Raw genomic sequence first — 21,027 nt, 5'->3', positions numbered from 1 at the left:
TAAATTTTGAGGACTGGAAAAATTCTGCCTCGAAATGAGAATGATTTAAAATAATTTAACATCTTGGAAAGGTGACTTTTTCAGGTATTCTAAGCTAATAAGTTGAAAAACTAGCATTAGAGCTTGATAAAATGGAAAGATAAATTTCTAACATGAGATGTAGAAGCAAAATTTTGTGGAATATCCTGCTGTGATAGATCGCTAAAATTATTAGCAGAGTTAAGAATGCGTTGATGTAGTGTCAATTCCCAAGGAATCAGTGTGGTTAAGTTCATGACACTTAATAGATACCACACTTCCTTTCAAAATCATAGGGTTAAGAAATGAAAAGTTGTTATATACCCTCATGTCATTGTAGGAAATTATTTTAACATCCTCCTCCCAGGAGTCTCAACGTGGACAATTAATGTTTGTTCGTACTCAGTTGTGTCTGACTCTTTTGTAGCCTGCCAGGCTCCTCTGTCCATGGGGTTTTCCAAGCAAGGGTACTGGAGTGGGTTGTCATTTCCTCCTCCAGGGAATCTTCCTGACCCAAGGATTGAACCAGTGTCTCTTCTGTCTCCTGCTTTGGCAGATGTATCCTTTACCACTCAGGCAAATCATCACACATCACACACTACCTCACAAATCATTACAATTACACGTAAAGTTGCTGGTGATCTGCTGTCGAAGTTAGGACGTAAGGAACATGAAACATGGCAGGAAAAGGCCCATTTTTGAGGCAACCTGGCCTCTGACTATGGACTCAGTCAGATTTTTTCTGTTATTACATTGTGGTAGCATGTGTTTTCCATATGAAATTCCATTAGAAGGAAATTTCCTGAAGTTGAACATGTTTGTGTTTTTGTGTATACTTAATACTTTGCTGAAAGGGGTAAAAAGGATTCTTTCATGTGGCTGGTAAAACAACATTGTTTCTTTTCATATTTTCCTCAGGAAAATAACCAGCTGTATGCACCAAAATCAAGTATAAGATTTTGATATATGAACTGGCCAATAAAGTCTCTGCTAATGGGATTAAAACCTAGAACATACTAAGTTATATTAGAGATTTTATAAAAATGCTATCTCAAGGTACATTCCTCCAGAAAGTATGACAATCTCTGAAATGAAAGTAGCAGAAAGCCGAGCTTTGCAATATAGAAATCAGGAATAGAGCACACTCATAACTGAGAACAACTTCTGGCTGATCTCTAAACCAAGAAGAAAAACAGACTTGATATTCAGTTTCTTCAAAAGTGTCTCTGATTTTAAATCCATCTTTTTCACCCATTAAAACCACAACTGTGTTATTCCCATCTTTCAGATGGTACCACAACTGCTGTCTTCTAAAAAAGCTTTCTCGGGATTTATTATCCAAATTGGCTTCTTCCTAGAATTTTATCTCATTTTGTGTATTTCCTCTGGAGTTTTATTGCACTCTGTAGCTATCTGGTTGGTGAATTAGTTGAGTGCTTAGCTTATTATTGACATTGGTAATTGTCTGCAGTTTCCATTAAATACAAGCACCATGAGGGCAACTTCAGTAATTGCCTTGTTTACCAGCCTCATCCACAGAATGTACCCATAACCAGCATGGAACATGTAATTGTTGACTAACTAAAGAAATGAGCATCTTTTAAGTCACACTCAGCAATCTATTATGCAAAAGAGATAAATTGCATCTTGTTCAAAATAACAATATGGTCTTCTGTTCAGATCCTTGCAAGGATACTCTTTCGCCTGTGTTTCTTAAACTGGGATGTGAGTTGGCAGCTCTGAAGGACACAAGCTACCAAATGATAAACAATGCTACTTTTTTAAGTAGTTTTTTTTTTTTTTCCTCAAAAATTGGAGGGAAAATTAAGCTGAAATATTTAAAACATAATTTTAAAATTAAATGTTGATAGAATAGAATGCAAATTCACTTGGATCCTTAAAAATACATTTAAAAGCATTTCTTACAAACTGGCTAGATCCCAGAAGGGTGATTATAAACACCCTTTCTTCTCACTAGAATAGTAGTCGGTGAAATATTTTGAGGAGTATTTTTTGGGCATTTTCCTTTCTCTGATACGTGAATTAGAACTTTTTTTAAAAAATAAAACTTTATTCCCTTGAAAAACCAACCAAGTTAATTTTTAAGACGACTTATTATAATGCACAGGAATTTCAAATGGCACAAGCTATACTGTTTCTGGTTTTTAAAAATAGGAAAACCTAAAGCCAAATGATGAATGCAAACCAACATGTTATTCATACAAGCTGTCTTAAAAGGCTAGATTTCTCATTGTTAACCTGCACTTTAAGTGGCCTTCGCTAGAAATGCAGGAATTGCCCTCAGAGTGTTACCAATATAAAAGCATCACTGTGTTTACTGCTGCAGGAAATCTTTTTGTTCCTGTCAGTTTCTAGTTCTCATTTATGAAGCTGCTTGGCCAATTTGAAATGTTTTGCTCAGAGATGACTAGGGTAAGACTTTGAATGCCTTTTTCTCTGGAGAAATCATCAAACACCACTGAAGACACATTTTTTCTGAATAAAAAATCCTTATTAAGTCATTTTCACTCATATTTCACTCCTGTTTGTGAAGCTTGGTAATCACAGAGGAGAAGAAGAACAAAGCCAGTTAAGAGTAAAAAAAAAAAAAAAAGAGAGAGAATATATTCATCTTACATAAAGAAGGGAGATGGGAATATGGAGAAAGGGAGGCAGATGAGAAGCGATGAGAAAGGAAAATCAGGTGATTGAAGTAGATGCTTTGAATAAAGACAGGCAAATGACTGTGAAAGTCATTTTTTAACTCATTTTTTAAAAAACGATTGATTACTTTTGAGAGGCTTTTTTTTCTTTTTCAGCATTAACATTCTGATTAGTGCACTTCTTACCATGTGATGAAAGTACACCTTTGACATCCTTTTCAAAGCCCTTTGTCACTTCAGACTTTCACAACAAGGATAACACAGTTTCATAAAAGTTAAAGAAACAAGAAACTGGTTTTAAATCCTGAGTTAACGACTGTGGTTGTAATTCGAAATTTGGCAAATCAGAGAGCCTGCCTTTTCTCTTAAAATGAATTCTCCCCATAGTTCATTGAGAGTTGGGAAAGACTCTGCTTTGCATACCTTGTGTGTGTACTAAGTCATTTCAGTCGTGTCCAATTCTTTGAGACTCTATAGACTGTAGCCCTTCAGGCTTCTCTGACCATGGAGCTCTCCAGGCAAGAATACTAGATGGGGTTGCCATGCCATCCTCCAGGGAATCCACCTGATTCAGGGTTCAAACCCGCATATCAAATCTCCTGCATTGGCAGGTGGGTTCTTTACACTAGCATCAGCTGGGAAGCCCTTTACACACTTTATCCTGATTTTAATGCTTGTGCAGGCAGTATTGGTTGACTCAACCTCTAAGTCTATAGGGATATCCATGAATACACTCTTCCCACCCCAGCACTAAAGCTACTTATGAAAGTAGACTCCATGTCAAATGGAAACGTAACAATGGATTGGGTCATTTCAACATAGTGATAAAAACAACCACATCATCCTTTTAAAGATCTTAGAAAAAGGCATGGAATGAATGGCCTTTCTCCCTGAATTATTTCCAGATGTACATAGGTAGCAACAACCATGCTCCACAATGATACTAAATGGCTGGCAACTTTTATTGTTGGAGTCCATATACTTCTCCATAGATATTAACTCTACTTAAGATAAAAATTGTCAGGGGAAAATTTGATTGGTTTGTCTTGGAAACTGCCTGCAATGCAGGAGACCTGGGTTTGATCCCTGGGTTGGGAAGAACCCCTGGAGAAGAAAATGGCAACCTACTGCAGTATTCTTGCCTGGAGAACTCTATGGACAGAGGAGCCTGGCAGGCTACAGCCCATGGGGTCACAAAGAGTTGGACACAACTGAGTGGCAAACACACACAACAGGTCATATGCCAACAACATCACTAGGGCAGGGTGGTAAGCTTGAATGTCAGGCTAACCTAGGTTATCCACAAAGGTACAGCTGGAATTCTCCAAAGGAAATATGGTTCCCTTTCAAGCAGATGGAGAATTAGATTCTGGGCCTCCAAAAATCAATGCAGTAAGACAATAATATATTTCATTATGAAGAATGGTTGAAGTCTTAACACATGGAAATCTTGTGGTTTAGAATCAGAACCCATGGTTCAAATTCAGACTCTGACACATGATTGCAATATGATTTTGGGCAAGCAAACATGCATTGCTGTGTCAAAGTCTTCTTTCCCATTAAATGAACTTGAAAATAACTTGCAATATTGATATGAAGAACAATGAGAAAACTTTGCTTCCATGAATTCTGGAAATATTTATCAAGGTTCTATATGTTTGATGCCCATTTTTTATATACCAGTAGATAGTTTTTACTTGTCACTAAGTTTTATAATAAAAGTTATTCTTTGATATAGAGATTATTTTGGATAATATCTAGCACAGACAGAATTAAGCATATACACAAAACAGTGAATTTTCTTTTGTTTCACACTGTGACACAGCACTGTAGTTAAGAGCTTGTTATTAAAACTATTATCTAGCACTCAAACCAAAGAACAAAATTCAGATGTCAAATTTTAGCATAAACTTGTCTGGATTTAGAAATTCTTGAATATACATATAAATGAGCTGTTTTCATATATATTAATTAAAAATTCAGTTCAGTTCAGTAGTTCAGTCGTGTCTAACTCTTTGCAACTCCATGAATTGCAGCATGCCAGGCCTCCCTGTCCATCACTAACTCCCAGAGTTCATTCAAACTCATGTCCATCGAGTCAGTGATGCCATCCAGCCATCTCATCCTGGGCCGTCCCCTTCTCCTCCTGACCCCAATCCTCCCAGCATCAGAGTCTTTTTCAGTGAGTCAGCTCTTCACATGAGGTGGCCAAAGTACTGGAGTTTCAGCTTTAGCATCATTCCTTCCAAAGAAATCCTAGGGCTTATCTCCTTCAGAATGGACTGGTTGGATCTCCTTGCAGTCCAAGGGGCTCTCAAGAGTCTTCTCCAACACCACAGTTCAAAAGCATCAATTCTTTGGCGCTCTGCTTTCTTCACAGTCCAACTCTCACATCCATACATGACTATTGGAAAAACCATAGCCTTGACTAGACAGACCTTTGTTGGCAAAGTGATGTATCTGCTTTTCAATATGCTATCTAGGTTGGTTATAACTTTCCTTCCAAGGAGTAAGCATCTTTTAATTTCATGTCTGCAGTTACCATCTGCAGTGATTTTGGAGCCCCCCAAAATAAAAAGTCTGACACTGTTTTCACTGTTTCCCCATCTATTTGCCATGAAGTGATGGGACCAGATGCCATGATCTTTGTTTTCTGAATGCTGAGCTTTAAGACAAATTTTTTACTCTCCTCTTTCACTTTCGTGAAGAGGCTTTTTAGTTCCTTTTCAGTTTCTGCCATAAGGGTGGTGTCATCTGCATATCTGAGGTTATTGATATTTCTCACAGCAATTTTGATTTCAACTGGTGCTTCTTCCACCCTAGCATTTCCCATGATGTACTCTGCATATAAGTTAAATAAGCAGGGTGACAATATACAGCCTTGACATATTCCTTTTCCTCTTTGGAACCAGTCTGTTTTTCCATGTCCAGTTCTAACTGTTGTTTCCTGACCTGCATATAGGTTTCTCAAGAGGCAGGTCAGGTGGTCTGGTATTCCCATCTCTTTCAGAATTTTCCACAGTTTATTGTGATCCACACAGTCAATGGCTTTGGCATAGTCAATAAAGCAGAAATAGATGTTTTTCTGGAACTCTCTTGCTTTTTCGATGATCTAGCAGATGTTAGCAATTTGATCTCTGGTTGCTCTGCCTTTTTCAAAACCAGGTTGAACATTTGGAAGTTCATGGTTCACGTATTGCTGAAGCCTGGCTTGGAGAATTTTGAGCATTACTTTAATAGCATGTGAGATGAGTGCAATTGTGTGGTAGTCTGAGCATTCTTTGGCATTGCTTTTCTTTGGGATTGGAAAGAAAACTGACCTTTTCCAGTCCTGTGGCCACTGCTGAGTTTTCCAAACTTGCTGGCATATTGAGTGCAGCACTTTCACAGCATCATCTTTTAGGATTTGAAATAGCTCAACTGGAATTCCATCATGTCCACTAGCTTTGTTCATAGTCATGCTTTCTAGGGCCCACTTGACTTCACATTCCAGGATGTCTGGCTCTAGGTGAGTGATCATGCCATCGTGATTATCTTGGTCATGAAGATCTTTTTTGTACAGTTCTTCTGTTTATTTTTGATATTTAATCTGAATAATGATTAACACATCTGTATACACTAATATTATCTTCAGTTCTAACATCATCTGTTTCCTCATATATCACTAGGTCTTTTCATAATGTCAGAATTGACTTGTGATATGATTCTGAGTCTTATTTATATCTAGAGATTAGGAATTTAGTTCTAATTTTGAAAGTGAGAATCTTTTCAAAGGAAATCCTCAAGTTGTTAAAGGAGTGAAAACACCTACGGCTTTTTTAAAAATCATATTTTGGAGTGCTTCTAGAAAGTAGCCAAAATTCTTATTTTTTGTTTTCCTATTTATACAAAATATCATAATTATCATGGTGATGATATCTCATGTCTTTTACAAAAGATCCAAAATCAGTTGACAGTTAGAAACATTTGTAAGTCTAATATGAACCATTAATTGAGTTTAGGCACTAGTTGAATATGAGACACTAATTGAATTTAAAACCTTTCTTTCCCAACTTGGTTTTTACATTTCAGAACTAATATAATCCCTCACTAATTCAGGAAGATTTGACATACTGGCTTCATTGATCTAAAGTTATATCCACTTTAGACTAGACATATGGTCATTTTATGAAAGTTATTGCATTCCATGTAAAAGTTGAAAATATAAAGGAGAGGCTAGCCTGGTGAAACACGATTAGAAGAAATACAGGGGAGGTGTTAATGAAAGAGACATTATTCACTTAGAAATTAGCATGTTAGGAATAATCAATACATAAATTGCCATAAATAATGGATACTAACATCTGTTTCCCCTGGCAGACTTTCTCCTCTCCAATTGTTAAGTGTTCATTGCTCAAATGTGCTAGATAAATGTTTATTATAAGATGCAGTTGGTGCTAAGGCTTAAGAAATACTGCTCATGCTGCATGACTCACACTTTCTAAGTCATGGATAAGGTGAAAGAAGGACAAGTCTTCTAAGAAATCCCTCTCCCCACCTACAGCCCCAGGCTCTGCTTGGCTTAAGTGGTGAACAAAGATGACCTCATATACTTTTCACACACCTATAGCTCTACTCTATGTTGGTGATGCCATGGAACTCACATTTATCTAAAAATGACCAGTATTTCAAAGTGCCAAATACTGGTATCAATCCAGGGCTAATAGTCAAGTTCAAAATCTAATTAGTGGGCAGAAGCTGAGAAATTAGGGGTTATAACTCAGCATGGCCAATTCATTCATTTAAATGAAATGATGAATGTGTTATAAAAATAGACTCATAAAAAAGAAGAAGAAATGTATCCAAAAACTACTGCTTCCCCTTTTATTATTTGTATTATCTTTCCCTCTCTTGTATCATTAAAAAAACAAACAAACAAAAAACCACTTTATTTTTTCTACATCATTATTGTGTTTTTGTAAGACATAAAATTGACAACAGAAAAGTTATCTTTACTCATGGAGAAAACAGTCATATAAGTAGCAGCAGTTTGTGTTTTGTCTCAACAGAGCCCAGCCAGCATTGCTTAAACCTTCCCAAGAAAAGCTCTATAGGCCATTAAAGGAAGAATTAGACATGAACCTGATTTCATTTCCTATTCACCATGAAGTCCTACAACCCCAGGGTAGCAGGGACTTTGAAGACCTTGGATGAATGATTCATGCCACATCAGTGACCTATTGTCCATTGAGAGGTGGTACTTTGTGATTGCTATTTACCAAGGCAGTCTCCCACAAAGAGACCTTGACTAGGGTGACTCCTCTCTCATCAAAAGTCTCCCACTAAATCCCCTCTGACATTAAAAATGCTGTGTCCTACCTTTGGTGAGTTTTCAAAACTGCAGACCTGGCACCTCCTAGTGAATAGCTATTCCCCTATTTGCCGTTACAGAAATAATAATCCAACTGTATTTTACTGAGTATGAAAGTTTAGGGGTTTTTTTCAGGCTTGGTGTATAAATCATATTTTATAAATACAGTTTACATAGTCCTGCTGATCTCTTCCTTGTCATTGAGTACCTGAGCCTACTGTAATAACACTCCAAATGTTTTGCTTCTTAGCAAAAAATGATTTATTCAGCAATGTTACAGCCATCCTCCGTTTAAGTGAGGATGGTATTAAAGTGACTTATGTGAGAGTCTCAATTTTGCAGCACCAGTGTCCTTATTAGAGTTCTTCATGGACAAATCAGAAATCTAAAAGTATTTGGCTTTCATCCATGAAAGATTTTTCTCCCCAGATTCACTCTTCTGTGATGATGGCAAAACTTTTTTTCCCCCAACCAAAGGAATGGATTTGGATAATGCAGCTGCCATCTATGCTATGCAATGTTTATCCAGAAGATGATATAAAGCCTGAAGAGTATTCTGAACACTCAGAGAAAAGCCCAGCTTACTGATTCTCCTCCCTCCTTTCAAGCCACTGCTGTGCACAACCTTACTGTGATATCAACAGTCTTATATTTTAGTTGCTGGTGTTGCTCTTATTTTCTTTGCATCCAGGCAACCCATCTCTATTTTAACTTGCATCCTGGAAGGCTTATCTTATGTGAATAGGACACGGCAGAACACTGTGCAAAGCAGTTTTGCTAAAAAATCTTCCACCAGTTCAAAGGCTTTCTCTGTTTTCATGAAGGTTTTAATTGACAGACATATTTAGAAATTCAAATTATTGATTTCCAGCAGCCTTCATTTAATAATGACTGCCCACTTAGTTACGCTCAAAATTAAAATTCAAAAGGAAGAAGTTTCATTTATTTGACAAATATAACACATTACATATTACTGATACTGTTAGTTTGCTAAGTATGACTGTAACTGCATATTTCCATTGGGTAATCTAATTGAGGTGAGATAGTTGCTTGCTAACTGCAGAAACTCCTTAAATAGAATCCTCCTGGAACAACTGTTATATGTAAAATTAGCTTTGTTTAAAATTCACATCCAAATACAATGTGAGTGTGTTTATCACATTATCTTCTTTTTCCACATCTAAAAGTCATAAAACACTCTAAAGCAGTCATTCTCTTTATCTTCCTCTTATAAGCAGCTGCTTAATTTGCATTAGTAAGGTAAACAATCACTTTATAGAAATGGAAGCATTTACAATGAAAATATCGGCAGACCAACTATTTACAACTGGAGTGTTTTTGAAGATAGCTGCAGAGCTACGAAGGAAACAGCTAAAAGTGATGAAAGTTTCTTTCTCTAAAATAACTCCTTGTTTGCTAATTATCTTGTTATCTACTGTGATGTAAGAAAGAACTCTAGTTCTTAGTGGATCAAAACAATCACTGCATTTTCTTCATAAATTTGAGGATAATGATTTCAGGAGAATGCACCTAGATCATTTGTCTCTGACTTACATAGTGTCAGCTGGGGTGATTAGGGATGGAAGTGCCATGTTGAAGGTGAGTTCTTCAGTGCATCCTGGGATATTTATCCTCTTTGGGTATCTCTCTCTCTATCAAGCATCTCATCATTCAGGGTATCTCTTCATGGCTTGAGCATCTCTTCTCACAATGTGGAAGAAGATAAGGAGATATGAAAGGAGACCAAAGGCAATCACAGTTATAAGAAAACATTCAAGAGAGTGTAGCATCATGTAAACTAACAGTTAGGGCTCTCAACTGAAGATAAGTAATTCCTCTACCTTGTTTGACCAAAAAAGAAATTATTGAAAATATTATGTGGCTTACAATGTCTTTGAGAAGATAACAGATTTGAGTATGGATATGTAACATACCTGGAGATTAATCAGAGAAAAATACCCAAACTTATCTTGATATTCTATAGCTGTCATCTCATTAATATGGCCTCTATGGCACTTAGTTCAGTTCAGTTGCTCAGTCGTGTCTGCCTCTTTGAGACCCCATGGACTGCAGCACGTCAGGTTTCCCTGTTCATCATCAACTCCTGGAGCTTGCTCAAACTCATATCCATCAAGTTGTCAATCCCCTGTGGTATCAGGGTGAGGAAAACAAGAACTCCACTATAATCACCCAGAAAAATCAGATGTTTCTACTACCAAAGTTTGTGTATCTGATATTTCTGCTTTAACACCTAACCTTGAAATCCTGGAGATCAGTAGTAAAATCAAGAAACCATTTCATTCTATTGGAGGAAACAGAAGCTGTTCTTTAGTTTGTCAAGAGGTAATTGGATGTGAGAATGTGGGTAAAGTTTATGAATAAAATCCTGAAAGCTTTGAGGCTGAAAAAGAGTGGAAAAAATGGGATTATACCTGGAAGCCATGTTTACAAAATAAAGATTTTTTCATTTGGTTTTTTCTTTAGGATCGTAGACATTAGCATACATCTCTGCATTGATTTAAAAAAAAAAAAAACTTAAAATCATAGTGAGGTTAATAAGTTATAGATTAATTTAAGATTCAAAATCTTTCAAAAGGCAATAGTTAATGGGATAAAGAAACATTGAGAAACTGGCCTTTTATTGAAAAAACTCTTCCTTGGAAATGAAAGGATAGGTGAAGGTGAAAATATGCACAGCTAAAATTTTAGATGGAGATGGAAAAATAGAGGTGTGTATGTTATATATTTCAATTTCCTTAAATTATTAATTTTACAATCAGCAGATATACTGATAGAAAGTTGAAATTAGAGTAATATGGGAAATCTGTAAAAAATATGGAGCTTCTTAAGAAAATATAATATGAAGATTACCAAACTATGTTTAGAGTCCATCTGATACATGGAATTATTATTTTAATGTGAATCCAGTCTGATAAATTTTATGACTTGGGTATGATTAAGCTGATGGCTCATAGACAAACCTGCCTGAAAAGGAAAGTGAAGAAAGACAGGAGACTGTTGATAGTAAGAAATTCATGATATGAATAAAGTGGAGGTCACTATATGCTCAAAAATATTTAAGCAGAAACACTTGAGTAAGGAAGGAAGGAGGTTAGGGAATTGTGATAGCATAGAAGGCATGTTTTTAGGATTTTGACATTATTTAGAATTTGGTAGTGATAAATTCTGTGACCTTGGTGTATCTGAAAGAGAATGTGTTGAGGAAAGAGAATGCCCATGATGCCCGATGATATGGAAGTGAGTACAATGAGACTAGAAAAGAGGTTGGATCATTCATGAAGGTGTTTATGGCTCCAGGAAAAATTATTGGAGTTGGTAGGGAAAGACAAACTAGGAACCAGTTTGGTAATTAAACTTTACACTGAATCAGTGAGGGTCCTTGTAGAAATTAAGGGACAAGATTAAGAAGTCTGCAGATGAAGAGAAACAGAGCCTGGTATCTATGATTGTTGTAACAGGTAGGCAAGGATTTCTTTCTTTCTTTCTTTCTTTTTTTGGTAAGAAAGTAGAAAGCTAGCATTTTGAAATATAAGTGGTGAACAAGAAATATAATTATCCTACCAGTTTGTATAAAAGAGATAAAATAGTGCTTGAGAAGGTGGTCGAGAAGGCAGTGCTCCCTGCCACATTTCTGCCAAAGTAAAGAGATGGTGGGGATATTATGAGGTGTGGTTGAGATGCAGGAGAATAAGGTGATCATGTTTTAGGGATCCAGCAGGCACACTGAAAGGACATACAAGGCAGGGGATATGAGAGTGAATTATTTAGTCACCGTAAGTGAAGAGAACAGGCATGAACATCTGGAAGACAACTGAATACAGAAAAAGCTTGCTTTCCCTTATTTGTTTTAATGCCATGTCCCACAGCATGTGGAATCTTAGTTCCCTGACCAGAGATAAAACCAGTGCCCCCTGCAATGGAAACTCAGAGTCCCAACCAGTGGACTGCCAAGGAAATCCAGAACAAACTTGCTTTTTCTGCAATGTTTAGAGTAACCAGACGTGGCGGACATGGTGGACTAAATGCTGATAGTCTTTCAGAAGATAACTTGCATCTATCTGAATCCTTTGAGAAGCACACTCTAAGACAGTATTACATGTCAAAGTGAATGTTTGAAGGTGATGCCTGTGCATGATGAAGAGAAAAGCAGGGAATTATAGATAAGGATAATCTTTGGACTTTGATGTGTACCTGACTTGTGAATTAAATGATAGAAAGAGAGAGGTTCTTGTTAAAAGAGTTATAGGCTGGAGCATGGCTCTGAGAAAGTTTTGGGAATAATGACTGGGGGCACCCAAGCAAAGACTGCCCATCAGAGGAACCCTATGTTGAAGAGTTCTAGGCTCTGTCATGTTCAGAGAATGGCTGGGAACATGGCATCATTGCAGTGAGGGTACCAATGAATCTTGGCCTCCAGTTAAGCACTTGTAGAAGCATCTCTTGATACCCCCATGACTGTCACAAGTAAGTATTCAGTTCTTGTACCATCAGGCTAAATAACTCTTAATTTCGGGAAATCTTCTTTAAAGATATTCACTAAGATAGAACATTTTCCTCCTGGAATGAATCATAAACATTTTAAAGTTTCTCTTATATTCACATTTTAGTGAAAAGGACAGGGGGGAAAAAAGGATTCAAAAACTAATATAATTATGTAAAAGGATGCATTCTATAAAAAGTTTTCTTATGATGTCTTATAAGAAAAGATAAATGAGTCGGCTATAGTGTAAATTGATTAATTAGCAACATTTCGAACAGTCTTGCCCCCCAAATATCGAACCATTGATCAATGTTAGCATACAAGAATTGTTTTAGTGACATTGTAAGAACTGGTCCTTAACTGTGTCCCATTCAAGTTTTTTTCATCTTTTTTTAAACCAATGATTTAAACATATGAAAAGATATTAGCAGATCCTAGGAAAGCAGTGGGGGACACTGGCTGTTTGGTTGTGAAGGATAAAAGAATCTGAATTCAAAACAATCTCAAGTGTCTGGTATGACAAATCAGAAGAAAGTAAATACAAAAAGGATTTAGCTCACAGGTCTAACACTGTAAGTGCAGGATAGTGAGAATCACCTTCTGTTCTGAAAGAACACTGGCAGCACGGCATTTGGATTCAGATGACATGTTCTTAGAAGATTAGTGCTATATGAAGAACTTTCACGGGATAAAAACAGGACAGGCAGGTGACTTAAAGCTATGCCACATACTTAAAGCCAGTCAGTAGAGACTGGCACCCCATTAGATGAATTACATTTACCTTAAACTTTTAGAATTTAATCTTTAACTTGTGATGGTCTGTCACAGACTTCTATCTGATTTTTAAGGACACCAAACATCCTCCTGTATCATGAACTTTAAACTTCTCTCTCTCCCTGGACACTCCATTCCTCTACTCTAAGCATCAGTACAGCTAGTCACCTCAGCACTCCTGTGAAGGTGTAAAGTTGCCTGTAAATATTTAGATGGGCATAGACACATACACCGGAGAAGGCAATGGCACCCCACTCTAGTACTCTTGCCTGGAAAATCCCATCAGTGGAGGAGCCTGGTAGGCTGCAGTCCATGGGGTGGCACAGAGTTGGACAACTGAAGCGACTTCACTTTCACTTTTCACTTTCATGCATTGGAGAAGGAAATGGCAACCCACTCCAGTGTCCTTGCCTGGAGAATCCCAGGGACGGGGGAGCCTGGTGGGCTGCCATCTATGGGGTTGCACAGGGTCGGACACAACTGAAGTGACTTAGCAGCGGCAGCAGCAGACACACACACACACCTATATCAAACTTCGCTTCTCCAGTGTATAACACAATACTTGCCCTATATGAGTTATCCAGTAAGTGCTTATTTAATCGTTGATATGAGGAATATTTTTAGAAATGAATTTGCTTAGCTGAGAAAAGGTTCTTAGGGGAGGAGGGTAGATAATGAATAATCCTTTAGAATAATTGAAGGGATTTCTTTTAGAAGATCTATTTAGCTGTTTCAACAGATCTACTTTTAGAAGAACTTTTAAGATCTCCTAAGTTGTGTTGGTGAAATAGCAAGAGGAAGACCTGAAAGGAACAATTTAAAGCCACTGAGTTAGAATTTTAGCTCAATAATTTGAAATACTTTCTAAGGGGGATAATTATCCAAACATAGACTACTTGTTAAAATTGTGAATATTCTGTCATTTAAATGTTCCAAAATTTTATTTCTTAGGAATATTTTCTTTTTGCACTGTAACTTCTCTGAAATTAGAATGTCTCTTTCATGTGATAGTCTTAATAATGCTATTTTAACTATTATTTTCCATAGATTCTTAATCAGAAATTTTCAGCATGAAATGGAAAGAATAGCTGTTACTGGATTAAAAGATAGTCCTAATTGTCACCTCCAAGGAATCAAATGGCTATGGGAAGAGAGGGTTCATGGTGGATGTTAAGTAACATTCCTGAAGTAGGTTAGTGATGCTCTCTCATCAACGCTGATAAACACAGGATGATTTTGTGTGAAAAAATAAGTATTGTTGACTTGGAAGTCGGCTAATTCAAAAGAATAATGTTCTAGCATTAGTACAAGTTCCTGTGCCCAATGCAGAATGAGGTTAAACAAACCAAAACACCCAGTTTGAAGCAGAGAAAGGTTTACAGCAGAGCCATGCAAGGTGACAGGTGGCTCATGTCCCAACTAACCCAGAACTCCCCATAGCGTTCAGCAAAGCATTTTTAAAAGCCTGGTGAGGGAGGAAGAGTCACAGGGTACTTGATCAAATTGTGCACAGTTGTGTGGCTGGTGATGAGGGAACAAGGTGGTGTCACAGGGGTTAACGTTATCAGTCTTTAGACTCCAGGAGGCCTGGAGCAATGTGCTCATGGTCATCAAGCAGTTAACATCTTCCATTTGGTGGGGGGTTTCACATCTGCAAAATAACTCAGGAAATGTATATCAAATATTATTATCTAGATTCTTCCCAGAGGAGCTAAAGCAGAAGATTTGGGGGAAGGCCTGTCCCAGGAAGGGCCCTTAGAGTCCTGCTTGGTTACACTAGGAGTGTAGAAAGTTTTAAATTCGTGAACCAAATGATGCACTTTTATTTTTCTTTTGATGTACACACAAAAGTAAGGTATGAAGAAAAAATCCATGCCTAAGTAAGTTTAAAAGAAGGCTTTAATAAGGATGTAACTTAAATGCTGAGAAAGCACTCTGTAGTTAATTGGCAGTGCTTTGTTTTATCCTATCAAAGGGTATATAAAGAAACACTTGACTAGCAATCAAATTTACATTATATTCTATGAAGTATGGTTTAATTCTAGATTATCCTATCTTTAGGATACCAGCCAGGGCTACCAGAAGTTAGAAGAGGCAAAAAAGAATCATCCACTGGAAAACATACATCAGAAATGTATGGACAATTGGAACCTAATTGAAAATGTAATCAAGATGAGGTTATACTGCACTAGTGTAGTTACTATTCCAATGCGGCTATTGTCTTCACAAGAAAGGAGGTGAGCACCATAGGCACCATCTCTGCATCTCTGCAAAGACACAGAGATATAGAGGGAAGTTGGCCACATGAAGATGCAAATAGAGATAGCAGTTAAGATGCCAAAAGCCAAGAGACAGCCAGGGGTACCAGAAACTGGAAGAGGGGAAAAAAAAAAAAGAATCCTCTCCTGGAGGTTTCCAAAAAGGCAAGACCCTGATTTTGAACTGCTAGCTTTCAGAAATGTGAAACAATCTGTATTGTGTCCTAGAATTGCTATAATAAAGTATGACAAACTGGGTAGCTCAAAACAAAAGAAATGTATTCTTTCCAGTTCTGGAGTCTGGAAGTCCAAAATCAATGTGTCTGCAAGACCATGATAACTCAGGGGCTCAAGCGGAAAATCTGTTCCCTGTCTTCTTAGTTTTGGTGGTCCTGATGGCCATCCATGGTTTCCTTAGTCTTCAACAGTGTAATTCCAATCTTTGTCTCCATCAACTAATTCTCCCCTGTGTTATCATATCTTCTTCCTATGAGACACTGGCCTTATAATCCATTAGTCACGTATGGATGTAAGAGTTGGTCTATAAAGAAAGCTGAGTGCTGAAGAATTGATGCTTTTGAAATGTGGTGTTGGAGAAGACTGAGAGTCTCTTGGACTGCAAGGAGATCCAACCAGTCAATCCTAGAGGAAATCAGTCCTGAATATTCATTGGAAGGACTGATGCTGAAGCTGAAGCTCCAATACTTTGGCCACCTGATGTGGAGAATTGACTCATTGGAAAAGACCCTGATGCAGGAAAAGACTGAAGGTGGGAAGAGAAGGGGACTACAGAGGATGCGATGGTTGGATGGCATCACCAATGTAATAGACATGAGTTTGTGTAGGCTCCGGGGGTTGGTGATGGACAGGGAAGCCTGGTGTGCTGCAGTCCATGTGGTCACAAAGAGTCGGACATGACTGAGTGAGTGAACTGAACTTATAACTCTCAGATGAAGGGCCCACCCTTTACCATTATGACCTTATCATAGTTCATAAGTTCATCAGTTTGCAACCACACTACTCCAAATAAGAAATTTTCTGAGGTACTGGGAGATAGGGCTTCAATATATCTTTTTGGAAGACACATTAAACTATATGATTTTTAAAGTTCACAAAATAGTTATTTTATCTATTTGTTGGCTAAAAGATCTCAGGAACACAACTCTATTGCTGTTTTTCAGTAGTTAAGCTATGTCTTACTCTTTGTGACCTTGTGGACTACAGCACAAGAGGCTCTTCTTTCCTCCACTACCTCCCAGAGTTTGCTCAAATTTATGTCCATTGAGTTGGTTATACTATCTAACTATCTCATTCTCTACTGTGCTCTTCTCCTTTTGCCTGCAGTCTTTCCCAATATCAGTATCTTTTCCAAAAGAATCAGCTCTTCCATCAGGTGACCAAATTATTACAGCTTCAGCTTCAGCATCAGTCCTTCTAATGAATATTCATAGTTGATTTCCTTTAGGATTGATAGTGTGATCTCCTTGCAGTTCAAGGGACTCTACAGAGTCTACACCAGCACCACAATTCCATAGCATCAATTCTTGGCTGCTCAATCTTTAGGGTCCAGCTCTCACTTCCATACATGATTACTGGAAAAACAATAGCTTTGACTATATGGAATTTTCCTTGCTAAGTGATGTCTCTACTTTTTTAATATGCTACCTAAGCTTGTCATAGCTTTCCTTCCAAGGTATAAGTGTCTTTTAATTTCATGGCTGCTGTCACTGTCCGCAGTGATTTTGGAGCCGAAGAAAATAAAATCTGTCATTTCTTCCACTTTTTCCCTTTCTATTTGCATGAAGTGATGGGACTGGATGCCAAGATATTAGTTTTTGAATGTTGAGTTTTAAGCCAGCTTTTTCACTCTCCTCTTTCATCCTCATAGAGAGGCTCTTAAGTTCCTCTTCACTTTCTTCACAGGGTGGCATTATATGTATATCTCAGCTTGTTGATATTTTCCCCAGCAATCTTAATTCCAGCTTGTGATTCATACAGCTTGGCATTTTGCATGATGAACTCTGCAGGGTTACCCTACACACCCTTGTCTTACTCCTTTCCCAATTTTGAACAAATCAGTTGCTTCATATCTGTTTCTAATGGTTGCTTCTTTATCCTCATTCATATTTCTTAAGAGGCAGGTAAGGTGATCTAGTACTCCCATCTCGCTAAGAATTTTCCATAGTTTGTTGTGATCCACACAAAGACTTTAGTGAAGTCAAGGAAGCAAAGAAGACGTTTTCTTGGAATTCCCTTGCTTTTTCTAGGATCCAACGAATGTTGGCAATTTGATCTTTGGTTTTCCTGCCTTTTCAAAACCTAGTTAGTACATCTGGAATCTCTGGGTTCATGTATTACTGAAGCCTAGATTGAAGAATTTTCAGCCTAACCTTGCTAGCATGTGAAATGAGTGCAATTGTATGGTAGTTAGAACATTCTTTGGCATTGCTCTTTTTTTGGGATTGGAATGTAAACTGACCTTTTCCAGTCCTGTGGCCTCTGCTGAGTTTTCCAAAGAGTGTAACACTTTAACAGCATCATCTTTTAGGATTTGAAATAGCTCAAGTTGGAATTCCATTACCTCAACTAGCTTTGTTCATGGTAATGCTTCCTAAGATCCACTTGACTTTACACTCCAGGATGTCTGGGTCTAGGTGACTGATCACACCATCACAGTTATCCATATTAACAAGATCCTTTTCTGTATACTCTTCATGTATTCTTGCCACATCTTTTTAATTTCTTCTGCTTCTGTTAGGTACTTAATGTTTGTATCCCTTATCATGCTTGGCCTTGCAAGAAATGTTCCCTTGATATCTTTAATTTACTTTAAGGGATCTCTAGTCCTTTCTATTCTATTGTTCATTTATTTGTATTGTTCATTTAAGAAGATCATCTTATCTTTCTGTGCTATTATTTGGAACTCATTCAATTGAGCATGTTTCTCTTTTTCTCCCTTGCCTTTTGCTTCCTTTCTTTTCTCAGCTATTTGTAAAACTTCCTGAGACAACCACTTTGCCTTCTTTCTTTTCTTACTTTCTGGAATGGTTTTGGTTTCTCCCTCTTGTACAATGTTATAAACCTCTGTATATAGTTGTTCAGGTACTCTGTCTACCAGATCTAATCCCTTGAACCTATTTGTCACCACAACTATGTGATCACAAGGGACTTGATTTAGGTCATACCTGAATGGTCTAGTGGTTTTCCCTACTTTCTTCAATTTAAGCCTGAATTTTTCAATGAGGAGGTCACGATCTGAACCACAGTCAGCTCCAGGTCTTGCTTTTGCTGAATATATACAGCTTCTCCCCTTTGGCTGCAAGGAACATAGTCAGTCTGATTTGGGTATTGGCCATATTCAATGTCCATGTGTAGAGTCATCTCTTGGGTTGTTGGAAAAGGGTTTTTGCTGTGACCACTGTATTCTCTTGACAAAGTTCTGTTAGCTTTGTCCTGTTTCATTTTGTACTCCTGTTATTCTAGGTATCTCTTGACTTCCTACTTTAGCATTTCATACTGTTCATGGGGTTATCAAAGCAAGAATACTGAAGTGGTTTGCCATTCCCTTCTCCAGTTGACCAAGTTCTGTCAGACTCTCTACCATAATCCCTCCATCTTGGATGGCCCTAGACGGCATGACTCACAGTTTAATTGTTTAGACAAGGCAAAAATAGTATGAACAGTGTGAAAATGCAAAAAGATATGACACTGAAAGATGAACTCCCAGGTTGGTAGGTGTCCAATATGCACCTGGTGAAGAGTGGAGAAAAGACTCCAGAAAGAATGAAGAGATGGACCAAATAAAAACAACACCCAGTTGTGGATGTGACTGGTGATGGAAGTAAAGTCTGATGCTGTAAAGAACAATGTTACATAGGAATCTGAAATGTTAGTTCCATGAATCAAGGTAAATTGGAAGCAGTCAAAAGATGCCAAGGGTGAACATCAACATTTTAGGAATCCATGAAATAAAATGGACTGAAATGGGCGAATTTAATTCAGATGACCATTATATCTACTACAGTGGGCAAGAATCCCTTAGAAGAAATGGGGTAGCCCTCATAGTCAACAAGAGTCCAAAATGCAGCACTTCAATGCAGTCTCAAAACTGACAGAATGATCTCTGCTCGTTTCCAAGGAAAATCATTCAATATCACAGTAGTCCAAATCTATGTCCCAACCAGTAATGCTGAAGAAGCTGAAGTTGAACAGTTCTATGAAGACCTACAAGACCTTATAGAACTAATACCCAAAAAAGATGTCTTTTTCATCATAAGGGACTGGAATGCAAAAGTAGGAAGTCAAGAGATACCTGGAGTAAAAGGCAAATTTGACCTTGGAGTACAAAATGAAGCAGGGCAAAGGCTAACAGAGTTTTGCCAATAGAACACACTTGTCATAGCAAACACCTTCTTCCAACAACACAAGAGACTACTCTACACATAGACAACATCAGATGGTCAACACTAAAATCAGATTGATTATATTCTCTGTAGCTGAAGATGGAGAAGCTCTATACTGTCAGCAAATACAAGACTGGGAGTTGACTATGGCTCAGATCAGGAACTCCTTATTGCCAAATTTAGATTTAAATTGAAGAAAGTATGGAAAACCACTAGACCATTCAGGTATAACCTAAATCAAATCCCTTATGTTTATACAGTGAGAGTAAGAAGTAGATTCAAGGGATTAGATGTGATAGACAGAGCGCCTGATGAACTATGGATGAAGGTTCATGACATTGTACAGGAGGCAGTGATCAACACCATCCCCAAGAAAAAGTAATGGAAAAAGGAAAATGGTTATCTGAGGAGGCTTTACAAATAGTTAAGAAGAGAAGAGAAGCTAAAGGTAAAGGAGAAGAGGAAAGATATACCCATTTGAATGCAGAGTTCCAAAGAACAGCAAGGAGAGATAAGAAAGCCTTCCTCAGTGATCAATGCAAAGAAACAGAGAAAAAAAAATAGGATGGGAAAGTTTTTTTTTTTTTTCAAGAAAATTAGAGATATCAAGGAAAAATTTGATGCAAAGATGAGTTCAATAAAGGACAGAAATGGTAGGGAACTAACAGAAGCAGAAAATATTAAAAAGTTGTGGGAGGAATACGTAGAAAAAGTATACAAAGAAGATCTTCATGACCCAGGTAATCATGATGATGTGAACACTGTCCTAGAGCCAGACATCCGGAAATGCGAAGTAGTGGGCCTTAGGAAGCATCACTACAAACAAAGCTAGTTTAGGTGATGGAATTCCAGTTGATCTATTTCAAATCCTAAAAGATGTTGCTGTGAAAGTGCTGCACACAACATGCCAGCAAATTTGGAAAACTCAGCAGTGGCCACAGAACTGGAAAAGGTCAATTTTCATTCCAATCCCAAAGAAGGGTAATGCCAAAGATTGTTCAAACTACCTGCCAAAGATTGTGCAAACACAGTTGCACTCACCTCCCATGCTAACAAAATA

Source organism: Budorcas taxicolor, chromosome 15 (genome assembly GCF_023091745.1).
Source record: "Budorcas taxicolor isolate Tak-1 chromosome 15, Takin1.1, whole genome shotgun sequence".
NCBI classification, from domain to species: domain Eukaryota; kingdom Metazoa; phylum Chordata; class Mammalia; order Artiodactyla; family Bovidae; genus Budorcas; species Budorcas taxicolor.
The sequence above is the reverse complement of the archived record's forward strand: the minus strand, read 5'-3'. Positions refer to the sequence as shown.